Source organism: Macrotis lagotis, chromosome 5, assembly GCF_037893015.1.
Source record: "Macrotis lagotis isolate mMagLag1 chromosome 5, bilby.v1.9.chrom.fasta, whole genome shotgun sequence".
Classification (NCBI taxonomy): Eukaryota; Metazoa; Chordata; class Mammalia; order Peramelemorphia; family Peramelidae; genus Macrotis; species Macrotis lagotis.
Genome location: NC_133662.1, coordinates 31457834 through 31483551, shown reverse-complemented (window position 1 = coordinate 31483551; position 25718 = coordinate 31457834). Strand labels below are relative to the sequence as shown.

The following is a 25718-nucleotide window of genomic DNA, read 5'->3' as shown; positions in this document are numbered from 1 at the left end:
GATCTAGGGACTTGCAAAAAAGGGGTAGTGCCAGATTGGCTGGAATGATGGAGCATAAGGGTAGATAGGGTTTTGTTGGCAACAAAGTCTAAAGATGACCATCAAATTGAGGATAACATGTTATGTTTCTTTTTCCTCTGAAATCACATAACACTTGGCAACAGTACATAGATAGTTCCTCTTTAATACCACTACTCAACAGCATTCCCAGATGAATTCATTATTAATATGCCTTTAATAATTCATGCTTTCTTGTCTAAAATCTGTTACATTTTTAGGCAATTACTCAACTGACATCATTAAAATATTTAGTCTAAAAGGGAAGGAAGTCAAATCAATTGTATCCAATGTATGGGATCAAGGACATGTATTATGTGTAAAATATCTACATAAAATATGCCACATATACATTAAGTAATATACTGAATTCATAATTGAATAAACATAAACTTTAAATTCATAACTGGATAAACATGAAGTTTAAAGAAATGCACAGGAGGCAATGGGAAATGAGACAACTTAACTGGAGAGCCATAAATAACCTACATGTTCTTATTTCACCATGCTTGATTAGATAGGTGTTAAGCATCATTAACCATTTGCCTTGTGGAATCTATACCAAACCCTTCATTAATTTTCTTTAAAAAGACCTTCGACCACGAAGTTGATCTTCATTTTCCTGTCCATTCTCTGTATTGGAGATGATGGACCAACAAGTAATAAATGAAATCAGGGAATGGATTGGGGGCAAGAAAATTGGTGCTTATAAAAGTTTTCTCAAAGTGATAAAAAATTGATTCATGGATTTCTTTCCAAACAGGTGTGATGGTAAAGGATAGTAAAGCATGGTCATAAGTCACCAAGTCATGGAAGAGAGAGATGGTTACCCTTTTATGTCCCAATATAACCAAAGCAATATCCAGGAAAGTTCTAGTAATAGTTTTCAAAATAAAGAAATATATTGAACTTAATTTTTATGTGAAAAATTGGAATCTACAAAGAAGAATCTGATTAGGCCTTTGATTTTGGATAACTAGGTTGTACAATGGATACTAGTAAGGCCTTGGAGTAAGGTAGATAGGAGTTCAAATATGACCTTAGACACTTGATTCTTATCAGATATGTTACCTTGGGCAAGTCACTTAACTCTGCTTTCCTAGCATCCAGGCCCACTTCCAGTTGTCCTGATTCTTATCTGGCCACTGGATCCAGATGACTCTAGAGAAGAAAGTGAGGACAGCAACCCCTCACTCAAAATTAATGTGAGTCTCATTATGATTGAAGTAAATTGCTTTCACCTTTTTTTATATAATTTCCTTAGGCCTTTCTTATGCAATACAATATTTTAGAATCATAGCATTTTATACTATGAGAAGTCATTATAGATTATCTGGTTAATTTTTCTAATTTTGTAGATGAGTAAAATGAACTAGGAGAAAAGACATTTTTCCTTTTTTCCTCTCTTCCTACCTTTCTCTCTTTGCTTTCTTTTTTCCTTCCTTCCTTCATTTTTATCCTACTTTTTTCTTTTGCTCCTATTTATCATCCTCCTCCTCCTTTTCATATTGCTCCTCCTTCTCTTTCTCTTCCTCATTTTCCTCCTCCTGCTCCTCCTTTTCCATATTCTTCTTTATTCCCCCTCTTCTTATTCATCTTTCTATCGTAGCTGCTATTTCTTCACCCTGAGTGGCCATGTTATTAATTGGATTGTTTATGCTGACAGTTCTTAGTTGACCATACCACATTACTTTGTCAATCATTATTCATATGATACTAATTACTTTCTAAAGATACCTATTAAAATTTTGACAAAGAAGCAGAAATTATTGCATATTATAAAGGTTGAGAGGAAGTAAAATAAAAAGAACAGAGTACAAGAGGAAAATAAGAGAAAGGGAAAAAAAGGATTTGAGGAGTCAAAGATAGTCAGAGAAGTATGTGCAAGATTTTTCCAGAGGGAATGTAGTATAAGTAATATACCTTAAAAGCCATTGTTTCCTAATGCTCCCCAAATTACAGTAATTCTTATGTTCTTGATGTAGGTTTCAAGCAAAAGACTTGGGAAGTGATTGAACAGACTTTTTCTTGCTGTGTTTTGAAGAAAAAATATGTAAGACTCCTTGAAATTACTCTTCATGATTGGATTTTGAAGCTCAATAAATTCAATCAACTAATTTAGGAAAAGGGAAAAACCAGGAAAGAAGGAAAAAAGAAGGAAGGAAGGAAGGAAGGAAGGAAGGAAGGAAGGAAGGAAGGAAGGAAGGAAGGAAGGAAAGAAGGGGAAGAAAAGGACAAACCAAAAAGTTCCCAGCCTTTTCCATAAATATCAAGGGAACTGGTGTAACTTGGATAATTGTTTCTATTAACCAAAAGGGGAAAAAATTTTAACCAAGTCTGATAATTTAATGATAGTTGCAGATAAGATAATATACAACTGTGCCATAAACTAATAACCTCTGTTTTTTCCTATGGAAACTAAGCCTGAATTCATGACTTTAAATGCTTTTTCCTTTTTTCATCAAGGAAGGAAAAAGAAGCAGCTCAGAGAAGAGAATGCTGTCTTTTAAGTGGTTCTTGTAGACCTGCTTGCAAGAAGGAAGAATAAGTATATAAATATGGAAGACTGAGTCCTGTTGTGTACAATGGACATATTTAAAGCCACATGATGCTTCTGATTCTATTACAACAGTACAAATGATCAATGTACTTTCAGTATCTAACATTCCAGTGCCAGATCAAAAGAAAGGTTATTAATTTTCTCAATTTTTCTCTGATATCTGTCAGAAGTACAAATTTTAATATTATATTATGGTTTAATTAAATATTCTTCCAAATATTTCTCAAACAATATATTAAATATATGTTCTCTGGCAATTCAAATTTTGGCCATCTAATGACAACTGGATTTGTTAGAGTAGAAGGGGAGAAACATGGCAATCTTACTAATAAATTAGCATTAATATCACATATTCATAGCCAAAAGATTGAACTTGAATGCCTTTTCCCAAATTCTTAATTTACCAATGATATTAGCACTAATTTCATTGCACAATGAAGTCTAGATTGAAACATTTATTAATAGGTCATTCTGAGAGATACATAGACTGGTTTTAATTCCTACTTCTGACATCTTCTATCTTTGTAATCATGGGCAAGTTGTTTGTCTCAGTGTTCCTTTTTTTCAAGTTTCCAAAGCTCTGCTCCTTCATATGTCATATCCTTTTAGTTTAATTTTAAGATTGAATCCTGGAAATTGGTTACGACTAATGTCACCCTCATATTCTTCAGGGTTTTCCATTCTGGGGATATCCTTTGAAAAGTATTTGTCTATACTATAAAGTAGCAGTAATCAAAACTGCCTGGTACTGGTTAGGAAAAGAGTAATGGATCAGTGGATTAGTATAGGTTTAAAAGAAACTGCAGTAAATGACTACAGCAATCTACTGTTAGTTAAACCTAAAGACATCAGCTTCAGGGATTAGGATTCCCTATTTGACAAAAATTGTTGGGGAAATTGAAAATATTTTGACAAAAACTGGGCAAAGACCCATATCTCATACCCTATAGCAAAATAAGATCAAAATGGGTATAGGATTTAGACATAAAGGTAACACCATAAATTAACAGACCAAGAAATTATCTATCAGATCTATGGAAAAAGGATAAATTTATGACTAAACAAGAATTAGAGTACATTATAAACTCAAAATTAATGATTTTGGCTATATAAAATGAAAAAAATTTTTCACTGTAGAATCAATGCTGCCAAAATTATATGGAGAGCAGAAAGTTGGGACACAATCTTCACAACTAGGAGTTCTGATCAAAGTCTCATTTCTAAAATGTATAGAGAATTGCACCAAATTTATAAGGTTACTAGTCATTCCCCAATTGATAAATGACCAAAGGATATGAATAGACAGTTTTCAAATGAAGAAATCAAAGCTAAATATAATTGTATGAAAAAATGTTCCAAATCACTATTGATTAGAGAAATGAAAATTAAAACAACAGTGAGGTATCACTTCACACCTCTCAGATTGGCCAAGATGAGAAAAAGGGAAAAGATCAATGCTGGAGAAGTTATGGAAAGATTGGGACATTGATGCATTGCTGGTGGAGTTGTGAAAGGATCCAACCATTCTAGAGAGCAATATGGAACTATGCCCAAAGAGCAATAAAACTGTTCACACCCTTTGACTGAGCAATTCCAATTCTAGGACTGTATCTTGAAGAAATTATAAAAAATTGGAAAAGTCCTACATGTTCTAAAATATTTGTAGCAGCTATTTATATAGTGGCAGAGAACTGAAATTGAGGGGATGCCCATCAATTAGGGAATGGCTAAACAAGTTATGGTACATGAATACTATGGAATATTATTATTCTATAAGAAACTATAAATGGTCATTATTTAGAGAAGCATGGAATGACTTACAGGATCTGAGGCTCAGCAAAGGGAGCAGAACCAAGAGAACGATGTACACATTAACAATAACATTGTGAGATGAACAATCTTGATGGAAGCCACTCTTCTCAGCAGTTCAGTGAGCGAGGACATTTGTGTTAGACTGGCTGTACACTATGTCATCCCCATCCAGAGGAAGAAAAACAAATCAAAAAACAAAGCCAAAAAAAAAAAATCCAACCCTTCAGAATCTGAAGAATACTTTTTTAAAAATTATATCTTTTCCTTAATCCTAATTTCTCATACCAAAAATGACTAATCTGTAAACATGTATACCAAAGATATGTATGTACAATGCTACAAAGCCAGTCTAACACAATTGTTCTAGTTCACTGAACTGCTGAGCAGAGCTGCTTCCATCAAGGTTGTTCAACTCACAATGTTATTGTTAATGTGTACATCCTTCTCTTGGCTCTGCTCCCTTTGCTAATCTGAAGAAAACTTTTTAAAAATTATATTTTATGTAGCTCTTTCCCTTAATCCTAGTTTCTCATACCAAAAAAAAGACTAATCTGTAAACATGTTTATCAACAATATGTATGTTAATATAATCCTAAAATTAAACTAAAAAGATATGACATATGAAAGAGCTTTGGAAACTTGAAAAATAAAAGGAACACTGAGACAAATAACTTGCCCATGATTACAAAGACAGAATATGTCAGAAGTAGTATCTCTCAGAATGACCTTTTAATAAATGTTTCAATCTTGACTTCATTGTGAAATGAAGTTAGTGCTAATATCATTGGAAAATTAAAAATTTGGGGAAAGGCATTAAAGTTAGCTTGTGGAGGAGGGTAGAAGGAACTTAAAAATATACATGTGCATATGGATGAAAAAATACATTTGCCATGATTCTTGGAACTTGTTGGGATATCTATTACTTGAATACTTTGGATAGTACACTAATTAATTGATAAAGTCTAGAGAGAAAAGTAAAAGAATAAATTAATTAAAGGAATGAATAAAGATTTAACTGGTCCTTAATCAATGAATCATTGACTCCTAGAAAAATTAAATCAAATTGAAGAATTTAAAAATTGACATAGGTTAAATCCTAATCTTTTCTATTCGAAGGTTGGTCACTGATCATGTAGATTCTTGTGTGTAGATACTCAACATCCTTTTTACAGTCACAGTTAAATTTTCTTTGGTATGCATAAAAACTGCTTCACAGATAAACTAACCTTCTAGATGATAATGGACATATATGTACCACAATGTGATCCTTATAATTCATTCAATCAGTGTAAACATAGATCTATAGACTTGCAGATCTGAAAGGAATATCAGGTATCATCCTTATTCTTCTCTATAATAGATTTCCAACTATGGATGTATATCCATGTTTAAAGATATCCAGTTAATTGGAACTCTCTACTTTTTGAAGTGGTCCTTTATATATTTGGACAGACCTAAACTGATTCAATCATTGTAAAGGGTAATTGTCAACCATTTCCAAAGGGCAATACAAATATAAATATATTAAATCTTCCAAATGAGGGGTAAATAAATGGTGGTAGGGAGAAAATTTAAGCTCAGATTTTTTAAAAATGTTACAATTGTTTTGAGATGTAATTAAGATAAAAAGTTCATAAACACATTTAAAGATAAATATAATTTGATGCCATTAATATTTGTTAAACAGTTTTATAAAGCTCTCTACTGTTGCTGGAGAAAATAAATGTATCTACTCTCTAGGCACTTTTACTCCATGCAAAGCATTGAATATGTATATTACAAAATCTGAATGTACTTAAGTACTTCAGAAATACTTCAGAAGATAAAATACAAAGAAGTGTGTTTCTCCCAATGAATCAAAGATGCTCCACTGAAGAGAAACAATGCATATCTTGTCTTGATGGAAGAAATTTATCCCAATGAATTTTCACCTGGAGAATTTCGACCCACTGCTCTAGGATGTTAAGATCTTTCTAGAATTCTAATATCATAAATTTCAAGGTAAAACAAAGTCAAATCAATGGACATATATTAAACATGTAACTGTGCTTGATATTGTGATAAGTACTAGGAATACAAGGGGGGGGGAGTCCCATCCCTCAAGAAAATATATGTTTAAGTGGAAGGACCTTCAAAATCAGCTAATCTGAACCTATTATTCTAAAGATGAGAAAAGAGGGGTTGTAATTAACCTTGTTAAGTGACTTGCAGAAGTCTACCCAGAGCAAGTAAGAAAGATTGAAATCAAACTCTGTTCCTTTGCCTCCAAAGGCATTCTATTTCCTCTATGGTATAACTGCCTTTTTTAAACCAATTATTGGGTTGCTCTTAGGATTGCATTCTTCTGAAAATTATAATCAAAGGATTATGGGGCTAACAATATAGATGTGAAAGGGATCTTAAATTCCATCTAGTCCAATCCCCTTATTTTATAGATGATTGAATTATTGTCCTGTGAAATTAAGCAACTAATCTGTCAACACATAGACCTTGGGATTCAAATCAAGCCATGGAATTTAAGTCAAAATTATGTGATTTCAATTCACAGTACTAAACTTCTTCCTTTTGAGAATCTGATTCTCTTATCAATTATATTTGTAATTTTTTCAAACTGAAAACTTCATAAACATGAATTTTCTAAAGCAAAAAACATCAACCAATGTTTAAAGTGACTGTTGAAAACTTCTGATCTCATGTACATTTTGGGGGTAAAAAAATAGAATTTCAAGAAGAAATTCCCCAAATAATATCAATATTAGTAGTAGAAAGCAGAAGAAGAGTTCATGGTAAAATTTACATCATCCCTTGATTACTCATTGGGCATGGCCTTACCTTTAGACTCCACCATGCCACCCCATTTTCTGTTTAGTCCAGTCACTTTTCATGGCACTAAATTTAGGAGCCCACAAAAGAAAATGGAATGAAGATAAAGTTATGGATGTAATATATACAGGAATCTATGTGTGTGGGATGCATACAGCATTACAACCTTTATTGACCTGGCAGAGACATCAGACACAGTTTCCATAATGTCCCAAAGGGACAATGAACACCAAATGAAACTTTCTTATCATCCACTCTGCCAACATCTCTATGATGACAATAAAGCACAGTGTCTTTGGATATAAACTCTGGCAGTCTTTTACTTTCTTCAATTACTACAAACTTAGTCTCCTGTCTGAGCCTTCAAAACAGATCCTTGACTTAAACACCCATAATTAAAAATTCTGGCCTCTTACTTTCTAGATAATTCAACTGAAGTGTCTTTCATCTTCCCTTCACTTTCATCACTGTCATTACGAAAACCTACTTTACCACCAAGATCTTCAGCTTGGAATAATAATAATCATATTATCAAAAGTGCCATAGCTTCCTTATCTTTCCTTTATCGCTTATAACTTTCATACATATGCTTTAATGATTAGAATAGATGGGCTCTCTCCTCCCAAGGCCAAGTGTCACTTTTATTCCTATATTCTATATTTGATTTTCCCCACTCATTTACTTCTTTTACATCTTTAATGTCTTCCTAATTACTTATTCTTTCCCTGAGGACAAAAAGAATACCCAAGACTCTCAGATTCATTCCTTTGGTAAACTAGTCTACTCATGAAGAGTGTGATACTCCAAAGAAACTCTCATATACCTTTCCTTAAATCTTATTCCAGAAGATGGAGCCAAGATGGTGTATTGAAGGTAGGTAATCCCACAAGCTCTCTCCCAGATCACTCTAAATGCCTTAAAATTATGACTGTAACCAAATTCTAGAGTTGTGGAATTCACAGAAAGGGTGAGTGAAACAATTGTCCAGTCCAACACAACATGAAATATCTGTGGGAAGGATCTTTTCCACCAGGGTTGGAAAGGGTCATGGAGTAGCCTGGATTTGTCACTCTGGATTGAACCAAGTCTAGCCTTCCAGGAACAGTCTGTGGGGTGTTTGGGTTCCTAGGGGCATGTGAGTTGTTGGTAACTAGGGTGGTTTCCAGACCTCTTGGCCAGCAATTGCCAAGGACAATTTCAAAGGTCCAAGGGAAAACTCTACCACACCAGAATGAGCATGGAATCCAGGCCAGAGCAGGACTCAGTGCAGCCTCAGCCTGGAAACCAGAAGTAGGCCTGGGGAGCACCCAGCAGCTCATTCTGGAGTGCTCAGCTTACAGATAGTAAGAGAATTTGGAGAGAATACAAAGGTATCCCTTGGGCAGGACTCTGTTCTTTTGCCCATATTCAGATCCAGGTCATTGTCTTGTGCCCCATACTTCTATGGCAGAGCAAGGGATCCTCTTCACATTACCAGGGCAGAAAGGAGTGCTTGTGGTCCTCCACAGACCACAGCACAGGCCAGGAGAGCAGTCAGTCTCTCATAAGAACTAGAAAGAATTGAGGTCTATGGAGGGGAAGTGTCCACAAAACCCTCAAATACTCTTCCTTCCCTCTTCACAATCCTCCCCTCTCCATGAGAAGACAAGAAATTTGATATATATATATTAGTTAGGTAAACATTTACATAATAATCATGTTGCAAGAGAAATCATAGACCACTCACAAGAAAAAATCTCAAGAAATGAAAAGTTTTAAAAGTATGTTTCAATCTATATTCAGATAGCATAAATTCTTTCTTTGGCAATGACAGCTATTTTTCATCATAAATGCTTCAGCCTTGTCTTGGAACATTATATTGCTGACAATAATTTAATAATTTACAATTAATCATTTTAACAATAATGCTATTATTGTGTACACAGTACATTTCACTTTGCATTGCTGACTCATGTAAGTTTTCCAGCTTATTCTGAGACCATTTTGCTCATCATTTCTCATAGTAAAATAGTATTCCTCTATAATTGGATACCACAGTTTGTTCAGTCATTTCTCAGATTATGGGCGTCCCCTCAATTTTCAATTCTTTGCCACAAAAATAATTTTTATAATTTTTTTTATTTTTATGTTGTTTTCTTCTTTGTTTTTACCTCTTGGAATGCAAACCTGGTAGGGATATTCCTAGGATCAAGGATACATTATTTTAAGTAAGCTTAAAAGATGACTGCCTAGAACCAAAATGTAATGTAGAAGTGGAAAAAATCCATTGGTCACCTCTTGAAAGAAATTCTAAAATGAAAACTCCCAGACACTTAATGGCTAATATACAGATCTTTGAGGTTAACAAAAATGCAAATGAAAAGAAAGTACTGAGGAGTTATAGTCAAAGTAACACAGTTTAACAATCAACAATTTTATAGGAGCAGATAGCTTGGAATACCATATTTCATAATGTAAAGAATATAGGTTTACTCTAATACAACAAAATTGAGTATAATCTTAAAAGAGGAAAAAATATAAGTTTAATGAAATAGAGAATCTACAAACATTTCTGATGCAAAGAAAAGAACTGTGGAAAAACACTGGCATTTAAACAAGGGACACATAAATAGATAAACATAGATGGACAATGATAAAAGAATAGATAAGGATAAACATTTTTATATATGTGGCTACTCTGAACTGCATCATTTTAAGGATTCACAAAGGTAGTACAATTAGACAACCCTGGTAGTGGTTCTATTAAATTCTTATGTTTTTAACTAGATAATGGAAAAATAGAGAAGAGAAAATCCTGGGGGAGGGAGAAAGCAAGGAAGAAAAGGAAAATTAGAGAAATTTATCTTCTATAACCAGCTTACAAAATAGACATCCATATATGAATATTGAGAGGATGAGAGTTGACACATTTAAACATCCTTCTCATATGAACATACTGATAAAAAATAAAGCATACATATGAAAGTTGAATATTGAAATATATTTTACACACATAAATAAGAAGGCAAAAATATGAAAGAAAATTTCAAAGGACATTAGATCAATGAAGTATTTATTTAAGGAAAACAATATTTATGAATATACAGAAATATTTACATTTCTTTTATTGTTTTAATTGAAGGGAATAATCTGATCTTTGTTTAACCTCCACAGTTCTTTTTCTGGATATAGATGATATTCTTCATCACAGATACCCTAAAATTGTCCCTGATTATTCCTGATTGAATGAGCAAGTGCATGAAGGTTGATCATCATTGCTGTGTTCCTGTTAGGGTGTATAATGTTCTTCTGGTTCTTCTCATCTTGCTCAGCATTAATTCATGCAAGTTTTATTCCAAACTTCTCAAGAAATCCCATCCATCCTGATTTCCAATAGAACAATAGTGTTCCATAACATACATATACCACAATTTGTTTAGCCATTTCGCATTTGAAGGATAGCCTTGATTTATAATTCTTTGCCACCACAAACAGAGGTGCCATGACTATTTTTGAAGAAGTGATATTTTTTATCCTTTTTTCATGATCTCTTCAGGGTATAGACTAATAGTAATATTCCTGGATCAAAGGGTAAGTAAATTTTTTAGTGCCTTTTAGCCATTATTCCAACTTGCTCTCCAGAAAGGTTGGATCAGTTCATAGCTCCAAAAGCAATGCATTAGTGTCCCAGATTTCCCACATACCTTCAACATTTATCATTGTCCTTGCTGGTTATATTAGCCAATCTGAGAGGTATGAGGTGGTACATCAGAGATGCCTTAATTTCCATTTCTCCAATCAGTAATGAATTAGAGCAATTTTTCATATGATTATAGATAGCTTTGATTTCCTCATCTGCAAATTGCCTTTGCATATCCTTTGACCATTTATCAATTGGGGAATGGCTTGTTTTTTTATAAATTTGACTCAGTTCCCTATATATATATATATATATATATATATATATATTTTAGAAATGCATCCTTTGTCAGAAACATAAATTATAAAAATTGTTTCCCAATATAATACATTTCTTTAGATCTTGGTTACAGTGGTTTTGTATGTACAAAAGCTTTTTAATTTCATGTAAGCAAAATTATCCAGTTTGTTTTTTTAATGATATTTTCTATCTCTTCCTTGGTCACAAACTGCTCCCCTTTCCATAATCTGACAGATAAACTATTCCTGCTTCTCTTAATTTGTTTATAATCTTGTTTTTTTATGTCTAAATCTTGTGCCTGTTTTGACCTTATCTTGTTATAGGGTATACGATCTTTCTCTAATCCAAGTTTCTGCCTTACAATCTTCCAATTTTCCCAATTGTTTTTATCCAAGAGCAAGTTGCTATCCAAGAAGCTAGACTTTGGGTTTATCAAATAGTAGATTACTATTATCATTTCCTATTTGCATTTAGTCTATTCCACTCATCCACTAATCTATCTCTTAGCCAGTACCAAGAAATTTTAATGACTGATTTTTTATAATATAATTTTAGATCTAGTAAGGGTAAGCTATTTTGTGTTGCACTTTTTCATTAAATCCCTTGATATTCTTGACACTTTTTCCTCCATATTAAATTGAGTTACAATTATGTCTAGCTCATTAAAGTAATTTTTTGAAGTTTGATTGTTATGGCACTAAATAAGTAGTTCAAATTCAGTACAATTGTCATTTTAATTATATTTACTCAATCTATCCATGAGCCATTGATATTTGCCCACTTATTTAAATCTGATTTTATTTGTTTGACAAGTGTTTTATAATTGTTTTCATAGAGTTTCTGAGTCTGCCTTGACTTGTAAACTCTCAAGTATTTTATGTTTTCTGTTGTTATTTTAAATGGGATTTCTCTTTCTAGCTCTTGCTGCTGTATCTTGCTAGTAAAATATAGAAATACTGAGGATTTGTGTGGATTTATTTTATATCCCATGACTTTGCTAAAGGTCTAATTCTTTCTAGTAGTTTTTTTAGAGTTCTTTAGGCATACCATCATGCCATCTGCAAAGAGTGAGAGTTTTATTTCTTCCTTCCCAATTCTATTTACTTTAATTACTTTTTTTCTTCTCTTATTGCTGAAGCTAACATTTAGTATAATATTGAACAGTAGTGGTGATAACAGGCATTTTTGTTTTACCCCTGATCTTTATGGGAATGCTTCTAGCTTATTCCCATTGCATATAATGCTTGTTGTTGGATTCAGACAGCTAATGCTTGTCATTCTATGGAACAATCCATTAATTTCTATGTTCTCTAGTGTTTTTAGTTGGAATGGGTACTATATGTTTGTCAAAGGCTTTTTTCAGTATCTTTGAGATAATCATATGATTTCTGTTAGGCTTGTTACTGATTTAGTCAATTGTACTGACAGTTTTCCTAATATCGAACCAACCATGCATCCTGGAATAAATCCTGCTTGGTCTTAATGTATTTTTCCTAGTGATAAATTTCTGTAATTGCTTTGCTAATATTTTATTTGAGATTTTTGCATCCATATTCATTAGGGAAATTGCTCTAGAATTTTCTTTCTCTGTTTTGACTCATACTGGTTTGGATAGCAGCACCATCTTGGTGTCAAAGAAATAATTAGGCAGAAAGAATCACTTACTGTTACAGAGTTTATATAGAATTGGATCCAATTGTTCCTTAAATGTTTAATAGAATTTTACCTGTGAATACATATGGCCTGGAGTTTTGTTTTTTTTTTCCTTAGGGAGTTCATTTTATTAAATTTAATAATTTTATTTATTTGCTTGTTATTTATTAATTTATTTGTTTGCTTATTAAATTTCTTTTTCTGAATTAGGGCTATTTAGGAATTTAATTTCCTCTCCATTTAACCTGGATAATTTATATTTTTGTAAATATTCATCATTTCACTTAGATTTAATTTCCTCCTCATTGGTAATGAGTTCACTTTTTTCATTTTTGATACTAGTAATTTAGTTTTCTTCTTCTTTATCTGATTAACCAAAGGTTTATCTATTTTATTTATAAAACCAACTCTTAGTTCTATTTAGTAGTTCAATAGCTTTCTTTCTTTCTATTTTATAAATTTCTCTGTTAATTTTTAGAATTTTTAATTTGGTATTTGAGTGTTTCTAAATTGTTCTTTCTCTATAGTTGCATGCTTAGTTCATTGATTTCCTCTTTTTCTGTTTTATTCATGAAAGCATTTAGAGGTATAATATATCCCCTAATCACTGCTCCCAAAAAGTTTTGTTATGTTGTCTTGTTAATGACATTGTTTAGGAAGAAATCATTAATTCTATCTATAATTGGTTGTTGGAAACATTCATTCTTTTTTTAGTGTTTGCAAGGCAATGGAGTTAAATGAATTGCCCACAATCATACAAGCTAGTTAATTATTGAGTGTCTGAGGCTGGATTTGAACTCAAGTCCTCCTAAGTTACAGCGCCAGTTCTCTATCCACTATGCCACCTAGTTGTGTCTTCCATTCACTCTTTAAAATGAGGTTATTTAATCTTCAATTAGTTTCAGATCCATCTCTCTATGGACTATTATTGCATGGGATTTTTATCACATTAGGGTCTGAAAAGGAAGCATTCAATATTTCTGCTTTTCTGCATTTATTTATGAGGTTTGTATGCCCTAGTACATGGACAATTTTGGGGGTGAAGCCATGCACAGCAGAAAAAAAAAAGATATATATTCCTTTCTGTTTATGCCAAATCCATTTTCTCCAAAGATTCATTATGTCTAGGTTTTCGAACATTCTATTTACCTCCTTAACTTCTTTCTTGTTTATGTTATGGTTAGATTTACTTAATTCTGAGGAAGGGAGCTTGAGGTCTCCCACCAGAAGAATTTTGCTGTCTGTAGCTTCCTGTAACTTATTTGGCTTCTCCTCTAAGAATTTGTATACTCTACCATTTGATGCATACATATTTAGTATTGAAATTGGCTTCATTGTCTATGGTACCTTTTAGGAGGATATTATTTCCTTATCTCTTTTAATGAGATCTATTTTTGTAGTTGCTGTGTTTCAGATAAAGATTGCTCTCCTTGGGGGCGGCTAGGTGGTGTAGTGGATAAAGCACAGGCCTTGGAGTCAGGAGTACCTGGGTTCAAATCCAGCCTCAGACACTTAATAATTACCTAGCTGTGTGGCCTTGGGCAAGCCACTTAACCCCATTTGCCTTGCAAAAAATCACACACGCAAAAAAACCTAAAAAAAAAAAGATTGCTCTCCTTGACTTTTTCACTTCAACTGAAGCATAATATATTCTGCTCCAACCTTTTACCTTTACTTTGTATGTATCTCTCTGCTTCAAATGAGCTTCTTATAAGCAGCATATTAATCCACTGTGTTATCACTTACTTTTCATGGGAGAGTCCATTCCATTCACATTCAAAGTAAAAATCACTATCTTTATTGCCTTCCATGCTATTGTCCTTGGTTTTATTTTTCCACTTTTTTCACCTTGTCCTTATTTCCCAGTGTTTTGCTTCTGAATACCATTTACTTCAGTGTGTTTGCCTCCTTATATCCAACTCTCCCCTGTTTTCCTCTTTTCCTTTACCTCTTCTTCCTTCCCTTCCTTCTCAGTTCCTTTTTTCCTCCCTCCTTCCCCTTTCCCCCTCATTTGAAAATTGTGATGTTTCTAAGTTGATTGTGTGTGTGTGTGTGTGTGTGTGTGTGTGTGTGTGTGTGCAAATCTGATGAGAGTAAGATTCAGGTGTTTCTTATTTCCTCCTTTCTTACACTCATTGCAATAGGTTCTTTAAATGTCTTCATTTGTTGTAATTTATCCCTTTCAGTTTCATCAATTCTCCCTACTCTTTACTGTACCCCCTTTTTGAGGAGATATTATTTTTAAATCATTCTATATACCTTATATCCCCCACTCATGGGCAACTCATGAGTATCCATTACTTGTGGTTAAGTATATTCTCTCTAATAGAGTTGTAATTCTCAAGAGTTATGAGAAATTTCCTCCCATGTGGGGATGTAGCCAGATTCATTTTATTGGATAGCAGTTTTTTTCTTTACTCTTATTTTACCTTTCCATGTATTTCTTGAGTCTCATGTTTGAAGTTCAAATTTTCTATTTAACTCTGGGTTTTATATCATGAAAAGTTGAATCTCCTAGTTCATTAAACGTCCATCTTTTTTCTCTGGAAGAGAAGGCTTGGTTTTGCCAGATAGTGAATTCTTGGCTGCATTCCAAACTCCTTTGCCCTTCAAAATATCATATTCCAGGTCCTTCAATCTCTTGATGTTGATGCAGCCAGGGCCTCTGCTATCCTTACTGTGGCTTCTTGGTATTTAAATTGTTTCTTTCTGGGTGCTTGCAGGATTTTCTCTTTTATTTGATTGTTCTAGAGTTTGGCCACAATATTTCTTTTATATATTTTGATTTGGGGATCCCTTTCAGGAGGGGATTGTTGTATTCTTTCAATAATTATTTTGCCCTGTAGTTCCATGCTTTCAGGGCAATTCTCCTCCACCATATCCTGGAATATGGACTTCAGGCTTTTTATCTCCTCAATGTTTTCAGGAAGCCCAATGATTTTTTAATTGTCTCTTGGATCTATTCGACAGGTCAGTTGTTTTGTGAGTGAGGTATTTAACATTTATCTTCTATTTTTTGAGGCTCTTTTGCTTTGTTTAACAGACTCTTGTTATTTCATGAAGTCATTAGCTTCCACAGGTTCCAGTCATTTTTTAGAGAAGAATTTTCTTCATTTATCTTTTGAAAGTACTTTTCCAATTGGCCAATTATCTTTTGGAAGGAGTTTTCTATTTGCCTAAATATGATTTTGAGAGAGTCATTTTCTTTTTGCATGTATCCAATTGATTTTTCATTTTCTTCTTAGAAGAGAAGTTTCTCTTGCAAAGTGTTAATTTTCTCTTTTGTTTCTTTTCCCAATTTTTCTAATTGATTTTTAAATTACTTCCTAATCTCTTCTACAAAGTCTTTCTGGGCTGTAGATCAATTCATATTCTCCTCTGAAGTTCTATTTCTCTCTGACTTAGGATCCTTAGCTTCAAGATATCATTCAGTGCACCACTGCTTTCCACTGGCCTTTCTTTATTTTCCTTAGGATGTTGTGTTGGGATAGGGGCTAGTTCACAGACTTTTGGTCTTTGAGGCTTTGCTCATTAGGCTTTGCAATTTCAAGTAGGCCAGCCATTAGGGGATGGTAGATGCTTTGTCTGGAGTGTCTGTGACCTTGATTAGTGGCCCACTCCCTAGGTCTGGGAGTTGGGGGCCAGGGTTGTCCAGCATGATCTGGGTTATCCTCAAATGATGTGAGCTGGACCTTCAATCAGCACCGGGGGAGATCTGCCAGCCCTCACATGCACCTTGAGGGTAACAGGCTGTAACTGTGTTCTGGGAAGAGTCACTCTCTCCCACAGAAATGGTGTGGGGGAGGGGACTCAGCTAGAGAATGGGGATTTCAAATGAAACATGGGGTATCATGGCCCTGGTCTTCCAGAGCCACTGAACTGACTGTATTGATGTCCAGTTGCTATGTTGGCGCTCTCCCACCCCACACAGCAAATGCTTCTGCAGTGGATCTCTCCCTGTTGGCCACACACATAGCAAAGTCTTCTGGTGCTGTTCTCAGATTAATTCTGGGCCTAATCCCACTGCCCCTGTGCTGACTCTCTGCCCATGGCTTACCCATGTTCCCCTCAGATAGACCTTCTTGGTAGATGTTCTTCTCTGTTCTGCTCTGGGTTCTGTGGATCCAAATTCTGTTAAGAGACTTGGTTCATGTTAGTTCAAGGGGAAAGCCAGGAGAGTTTAAGATAGTGCCTGTCTTCTCTCCACCATCTTGTCCAGAAGTAATACTTTTCTTTGTGAGATAGCAAAGAATGACAATTACAGGGGATGGTCCTAAATGGATGAAAAGATCATGGCATAAAAATGTAAAAATATTCTAAATATAGTTCACTACTTTTGTGTTCTATTATCAGGGGAAAAATGACTAATCATGATTTCAGAAGACTAATGATGAAATATACAAACATATCTCCCAGTAGAGAGGTGAAGAAATCAGAATGCAGAATGAAAAATGTTTTTTTTGGGGGGGTGCATGGCCAATGTGTGAATTTATTTTGATCAACTCTATATGTTTGTAATGGATTTTCCCCCCCTTGGTTTCTCTTTTAATGTAATGGGAGAATGTAGAAAGGTAAAAATATTGATTTTAACTGATTATTTTTTGAGAAACTGAAAAATAGTCATCAGTGAAGGAGAATCAAGAAATAATGGTGTCACACAAAACTCATTGCTGAGATCATTTCAGAAAGTGGTCAACAAAGTTTATATAGCAAAGAAATCAAGGAGGTTAAGAAATAAGTAAAGATTAATTAATGTGGCAATTAGGAAATTACTGCTTCTTTGGAGAGGAAAATTTCATTTCATTGTGGAACTTCAGTTTCAGATTAAAATGAGAAAAATTAGGCCATAAAGAACAATTAGAGTAAATATATATAATATATGTATTAATAAATATATATTTAATATGAGTTTGACTCAGAAAGGAAGAGGAAAGAAATGATCATAGTTTAGGAAATAGTAAGTTCTGGTGAAGAATAGGAGAGATGAAGATTGCATAGTAAGGTAGAGACTCATTAGAGAGAGAGAGCTCTCCAGAACTGCCCTCCAAACAACTTAAAATAATTCTTAAAATAGCATTCTGAAATAGCAGGCCCCTAAAACAAGTGGGGGAGAGAGAGAGAGAGAGAGAGAGAGAGAGAGAGAGAGAGAGAGAGAGATCAGAATGGTAGTAATTGACCATAGTAATCCAATGTTTGACACAAAAACTCACTATTTAAAAAGAAATTTCTGGGAAAACTTGAAATCAGATTGTTAGATACAAGGGTACAGAACAATATCTCACACCATATACCAATATAAGGTCAAAATAGGTGCATGATTTAGACATAAAAGGTGATATCATAGACAAATTAGGGAACATGTAATCTCTTGCATTACAGATTTATAAGACAAAAGAAAATGACAGGAGAAACAGAGCATTGTAACAAACAAAATGTATAATTCTGTTTACATTATATTAAAAAAAAAACTTCTACAACATCTAAACCAATATAACCAAGTTCAGAATAAAAGTTGAAAACCTGAAGTGGAATTTATAGCAAGTTTCCCTTGATTAAGTTTTCATTTCTTAAAAATATTGAGAATTGAGTCAGATTTGTAAGAATCCAAATCATTTCCAGATGAAGAAATCAAAGCTATCCTTGAGTCATTTGAAAAGAAACAAAACACAAAATCACTATTAGAGAAATTGTATTAGAGACCTGTAAATTAAAATAAATTTGAAGTACTGCCTCATCAGTTTGGAAAAAAGGAAAGTGACTTATATTGGAGGAGATATGGGAAATCAGGTCACAGATGAACTATGGAGGAGTTGTAAACTGATACATTCATTCTGGAGTATACTTTGTAATGATGCCCAAAGGCCATTAAATGTGCAATTACCTCTTGACCCAGCAATATCCCTACTGGGTCAATATCACAAAGAGAAATATAAAAAGAAAAGGACTTATAATCAGAAAAAATATTTATAGCAGTTGTTTTTGTAATGGCAAAGAACTGGAAATTGAGGAGATGCTCATCAATTGAGTATCTATTAAAAGTTGTATATGATTGTGAGGAAATACTATTATGCTATAAAAAATGATCCAAGATAGTTCTGAAGGACTTATGAATAAAAATTCTATCTGCTTCTAGAGAAAGGACTGATGAAGTCTGAATGGAGATTGAAGTATACTTTTTTAAAACACAAGTTTTTGAGTTTTTATTTATCTATTTTCATCCATATACACATGAATATTTTTAAGTTACAAAATTTCCTTCCACCCTCAATTCCCACCCCTCTCCTCTCAGCAGGGAATAGTCAGGATAGCATTTTACATACATATTTTGATAAACATATTTACAAATTGGTAATTTTGGGCATGAGGAATTAGGATTAAGGGAAAGAGATACATAAGAGATAGTTTTTATAAAGTGTTCATCAGATTTGGAAGGGTTGCTTTTTTCTCAGTGTGCTTTGTTTTGTTTTGTTTTTCCTCCTCTGGATGGGGATAATATAGTCCATAGTCAAATACAGTTGTCCTAGCTCTCTGGTCTGATGATAGGGAGGGATTTTTGTGTCTTTTCTATTCCAAACAGACTAATATTGAAATATATTTTACATGACCAAAAATACATAATTTTTTTCAAATTACTTGCCTTCTAAAAGAGGAATGAATTTGAAACTAGAAATTTGAAAAATATGTTAACATTTTTAACATATATTTTACTTAGAAAAATATATACATATAAATAAACATACATATTGTGGGGAAAAAATGAAAATTTTTTAAAGGAAGTAGTGGAATTTGATCAAGACTCAGTTTATGATATTTTTGAACCATTAAAAAGAAATACATTATTATATTTCACTGTTGCAATATGTTAATAAATGGATTATTTTTATTTTTCTATTAAATTAATTTATTTAATTTCACATTATTGTAAAAGTGAACACAATCTCCCCTCAGCCAAGGAAAGATGGAGAAAACTTAAGAAAAAATAAAGTGAGATCAAACACAGTCTATGTTCAGATACCATCAGCTGTCTCTGATATATACCACAATCTTTATCTCAAGTCCATTAAAGAAGCTGCTTCAATATTTTCCCCTCATAATTGCTTCCTAGCAGTATTTTACTTCCATGCTATTCCTCCCCTCCCTCATTTATTCTATTCTCTATCTACTTTCACCCTGTCCCTCCTCAAAAGTGTGCTGTATCTGACTACCTTCTCCCTTGATCTTGCCTCTCTTCTATCACCTACAGCTCCCCCCCTTCCCCCATTCCCTTTCTCTAATCCTTTTCCTCTCCTTTTTTCCTCTATGGTAAAATAGATTTCCATACCCTATTGAGTATATATGTTATTTCCTCTCTGAGTCAATTTCATGAGAATGAAGACTCACTCAGTATCCCTCACCTTCCCCTTTCCAATCCATTGCTTTGGATACAGAAAATTTGACCTTTTCTTCTGAGAGTGTAGTTTAATCCTCCACAGGACTGAAGTAATTGTCTGTAGTCAGGTGTTTTTTTTGTTTTGTTTTGTGTTTTTTCTCTCAATTGCTTATTTCCCCAGTATATGACTTGACTTTCAGGTGGGACTCTGCTTTCCACCTTTGTTAAGGTGGGACTCTGCTTCTAGGGTGGAAGAAACACTGTCCCAAACTCTTGAGGGTTTTAGCAGCTGTTTTCAGGATTACTGACCAGAGACCTCAATTCCTCCAAGGTCTTATGGAGGGTTATGGCCTCTCTCCAGGCCTGTTCTCTGGTCTGTGGATGACTAGAGACATTCCTGACTGTCCTAGAACAATGAAGAGAGTCCACTTATGGCAGGAAAGTTCCTTTTCCTGAAATTCATGCCCCAGACTGCTACCTGGTTCTGAGTATGAGAAGAACAACAGAATCCTGCCTCAAGGATAACCAATAGACCTCTGCAATCTCTGTGACCCTTCCCCCCCCAATCCTCTTAGGTTGAGAACTCTGCAAGCAGCTCCCTGGTGACAGACTGGGTCTGTGCTGAAGCCTGCACTGGTCTGTGCTTCACTCTCACTCTGATGAGGAAGTTTTCCAGCTAACCTTCTCAATTGTCCTTATGAATCTTTGGGCTGAGAAGTCTGGAAAGTGACATTGCTGCCAAGGAACTAGGCATCCCCAGGAAACCCAGGTACCCCCAATAATCTGTTCCTGGATTGCTGTAGCCAATTTTCCCTGAAATAACTAGCAATAACTTGTAATCTCTTTGCTAAAATTTTATTTAAGATCTTTGAATCAATGTTCATTAGGGAAATTGGTCAATTTTTTCTTTGTTCTAATTTTCTTTGTCAGTTTTGGTTTTTCCTTATTTAGGCATCAGTGCCATATTGGTGTCATAAAAGGAATTGGATAGAATTTCTTTTCCTTTATTAAAATAGTTTATGTAGAATTGGAATTATTGTTCCTTAATTTTGTAAATTTACTTATAAATCCAGCTGGAACTGGAAACTTTTTCTTGGGGATTGTTTTGAATTTTTTTTCTTGATTTTTTTCCTAAAATGCAGTTATAAAACTTATTCCAGAGTTATTAAAATGCTTTTTACTAAGACATCTTAATAAATGGCAAACCTCTCTCTTAAGGGGAGAGGGGGTGAGGGATCGTGGAAATGTTAGGTCTTCTATGCAGTTTGAAAGACTTCATTCCTGCCCCCTCATTCCAAACATTGTCTGAGATTACAAATTTTATTGTTACATTCATCCCCATATATTTTTCCCTTCCCTGCTCATTATACTAATAAGCAAGAATAGCTGCCTTCTTGACCATGTGCAAAGGAGAAGGACACAGACCCTAGGTTAATTTAGAACTAGGTGGGGCAGACCTGGCATAATCTCAGGTTTTTGATAAGGTGAGGCTGTCTTTTGTCTTAACTGACACACCTGCCTATAGGCAACAATACAGGCAGACCCCAGTTTTGTAATGGAAACTAACAATTCTTTCACATTCTTGTGGAACCCAATCACCCCCATAGTCCTCACAATTTAAGTATTTTATTTCCTCTTCTGTTAATCTAGGTAGTTTTTTCTTTTTATAAATACTCAGCCATTTCACTCAGGTTTTCAAATGTATTGGGATACATTTAGGTAAAATAACTCTGAATTATCTCTTTAATTTCTTCCTAACTGGTGGTTATTCACCCTTTTCATTTTTGATACTTCTAATTTGGTTTCTTCCTTCTTTTTTTTTTAAATCAGATTAACCAAAAGTTTATCAATTTTATTGTTTATTTCTATAAACTCTTAGTTATGTTTATTAGGTCAATGTTGTCTTGCCTCCAAATTTATTAATTTAGCCTTTGATTTTCAGAATTTCTAAGTTACTATTTTATTGGGGATATTTAATTTGTTCTTTCCTAGCTTTTTTAGTTGGACATCCAATTCATTGATCTCTTTATCTATTTTATTCTTCTAAGTATTTAGAGAAATAAAACTTCCCCTGAAAACTGGTTTAGTTGCCTCCCACAAATTTTGGTATGATGACTCATTGTTATCATTTTCTTTGATGAAATTATCAATTATTTCTATAATTTGTTGTTTGAGCCATTAGTTCTTTAAAACTAAATCACTTAGTTTCCAATTAATTATTAGCTTATCTTTCTGCAACAATTAATACTGATAATTTTATTACATCATGATCTGCATTTATTATTTCTGCCATTTTGCATTTGATTGTTAGGTTTTTATGCCCTAATAGATGGTCAGTTTTGTAGAAGTGCCATATACTGCAGAGGAAAAAGTATATTATTTTCCTTGCCCATTCAATTTTCTACAGAGGTCTATCATATCTAAGTTTTCTAAGACTTTATTCACCTTCTTAACTTCCTTCTTGTTAAGATTGATCTAGTTTTGAGAGAGGGAGACTGAGGTCTCCCATTATTATAGTTTTGCTATCTATATCTCCTTATAATTCATTCAGTTTCTTCTCTAAGAATTTACATACCATACCATTAGGTGCATATATGTTTAATAATGACATAACTTCATTGCCTATGGTATGTTTTAAGAAGATGTAGTTTCAGGGTGGCTAGGTGGCACAATGGATAGAGCACTAGCCCTGGAGTCAGGAGGACCTGAGTTCAAATCCAGCCTCAGACACTTAATAATTACCTAGCTGTGTGGCCTTGGGCAAGCCACTTAACCCCCTTGTCTTGCAAAAACTAAAAAAAAAAAAAAGAATTGAATCAAGAAGATATAGTTTCTTCTTTATCACTTTAATGAGGTCTAATTTTTTCCCTTTGTTTTGTCTGAAATCAGGATCCCTACTCCTGATTCTTTTTCACTTCTGAAGCAACATAATTTATTTTGCTCTAGGCTTTTGTCTATCCCCTGGGTGTATCTCTCTGTTTCAAATGCATTTTTTGTAAACAAAATATTGTAGAATTCTGATTTTTAATCCATTCTACAATCTGCTTCTTTTTTATGAGAAGTCATTCCATTTACATTAACAGTTAAGATTACTAACCCTATATGTATTTCCCTCCATGCTGTGTTTCCCTGTTTATACCTTTCCCTTTTCTTTCATCTTATTCCTCCTCACTAATGTTTTGCTCCTTTTCCCTTTTAAGTTTTCTGTTAAATTTTAACTGTGAATTTACTATCACCTGTACTGGCAACTACCCTTTTATCAATCCCTCCTTCCCTTTTCTTTCCCTCCCCCTCACCATTTCCCTGTAGCATAGGATATTTTAAACTCAGTTAGAGATGTGTTTTTTCTCTCTGGGTTAAATCTATTAAGTAGGATTTACTTATTTTTCACACCTTCTCTCCTTTCCTCTACTATAATAGATCTTTGTGCCTCTTCCCCTGGTGTTATTTACCAGCTAATGCCTAGTCTTCTTCTATAGTGATGCTTTTATATGTTTATTGTTTTTACCCTGTCTTGTGCTTCCATCTTTTTTGTTAAAATATGCTTCTTTTATCTAACCTGATAGAAATGCTATCCTCAAAGATTTATTGCTTGATGAGCATTTTGCCTCACAGTGACTTCTTCTGTCTCATTAGAAATATGCTTCTCAAAAGTCATGAATTGCATCTAACTTTATTACTTTACCTTCTTTACAAGTACCCTCCATTTACACACAATCCTCATGAGCCATAGCATCATGCAAAACCAAATCATTTCATAAACTATTTATTCTCCTCCCCCCCCAAGCACACTCCCTCCAATTGAAGCTAAGCAAAATTTTTACATGATATTCTCATTTCCAGTCCCTCTACGTATATTCTTTGCTTCCATCTCTATAGTGTTCCAAATTTCACCATACAGCCTTCTCCAACCAAAGTATAGGGTACATTCTCTCCACTGTCCCTTTAGAACCTCAAGCATGGTACTTAAACCTTGTTAACTAAAGTATGGATTAAGATAAGAGCACTTTATCCTTAATCCTTCTAAGTGGGTTCCCAATCTCTGCCTCTATGATACTACCAAGTTCTTATTATCTAGTAATTTAAAGTCACTTCTGATTTAGTTAAGTATAGAGTTTCTAAGAACTCTGGTATGGAGGTCTCTCTTAGGAACTTTACAATTGATTATAAGATATAGGAGACACTGGCACAGAACCTTCCAACATTGGTTACCCTTCATAGAGAAAGCTGAAGGCTTTCAATATTCTCTATGAACAATGTAGAATTAAAGTAGCTCAAAGGAAATGTGAGACACATAAGTTTAGAATAAACACCCCAACTTTTCATGTGGATTATTTATGCTCAACATGTGGTAGAGCATTCTGAACTTGTTTTAGTCTGATCACTCACAATTGGAAGTATTGTAATTTGTTTCAAACATAGTGATGCCATTTTGGTCTTCCATAGAAGGACAAGAACCAGCCATACCCACATTCTCTAAGTATAATCTCTTCAACTATCGTCAACCCTTTCTCTATTCTAAGAGAAATATAATTCTTAAGAATTACAGGTATTATCTTACATTGTAGGGTTGTATACAATTTAATATTCTTGACTTTATTTTGTTCTCTTTCCATTGACTTTTTTATGTATCTCTTCAGTATTGTTTTTTTAATGGAATTCTCTGTTCAGTTCTGCTCTTTTTTTAATAAGGAATTTTGGAAGTCCTCTATTTCATTGAATATTCATCTTTTGCCCTGACAGAATATGCTGAATTTTGAAAAATAGTAAATTTTTTATTGTAATCCAAGGTTATTTGCCCCCTGAAAATACTGTACTCCATACCCTTTGCTCCTTTAATGTTGAAATTGATAAATCCTGTGTAATTTTGATTATCCTTCCTCTGTATTTAAATTGCTTCTTTTTGACTGTTTGTAGTGTTTCTTCCTTTATTTGAGAATTCTGGAATTTGACTATGATAGTTCTTGGAGTTTTTTTTTTTTAACAAGAGTTTGATTATTGAAAAGTTTCTTTGTGAGTCCTTTATTTATCCAATAAATCATTAAATTATTTATTTCTTAGTATTTATTTCCAGATATGCTGAGATTAGTATTCAAACTTATTAAAGGGAGGGACCATCTTGTTTTATAGACTGATACGTCCAGCATTTAAAGCAGGGTTTGGCACATACTAATTCCTTCATAAATATTTTTTCCATTCACACAAGAATTAGTGAATGATACTCTTATTTCTGTGCTATGAAACCAGAGTTTTCTTGGGATATATTTTGCCTCTCAAACTACTCAAATTAGCTAATCTTGGAATATAACAACATCTGATTTTCAAATCACTGAACCTCTCTCTTTTTTTAATTTGACAATATATATGATCTTTTTTCATAATTTTTAAAGATTTTATTTGCATTTTTAGTTTTACAATTTTTCTCCCAATCTTACTCCCCCACCCCGGAAAGCAATCTGTCAGTCTTTATTTTGTTTCCATGTTGTACATTGATCCAAATCGAGTGTTATGAGGGAGAAATCATA

General features: G+C 33.7%; 1 long non-coding RNA gene across 1 annotated transcript in view; it reads left to right on the top strand.

Moving 5' to 3' along the window:
* The first annotated feature begins 20817 nt into the window (after nucleotides 1-20817).
* The window catches only part of LOC141489658 (uncharacterized), an 81409-nt gene continuing 76508 nt past the window's right edge, over nucleotides 20818-25718 (top strand). The window contains exon 1 of the long non-coding RNA XR_012468963.1: nucleotides 20818-20962. This is a non-coding gene — a long non-coding RNA (uncharacterized LOC141489658). The remainder of the gene's footprint in view (nucleotides 20963-25718) is intronic.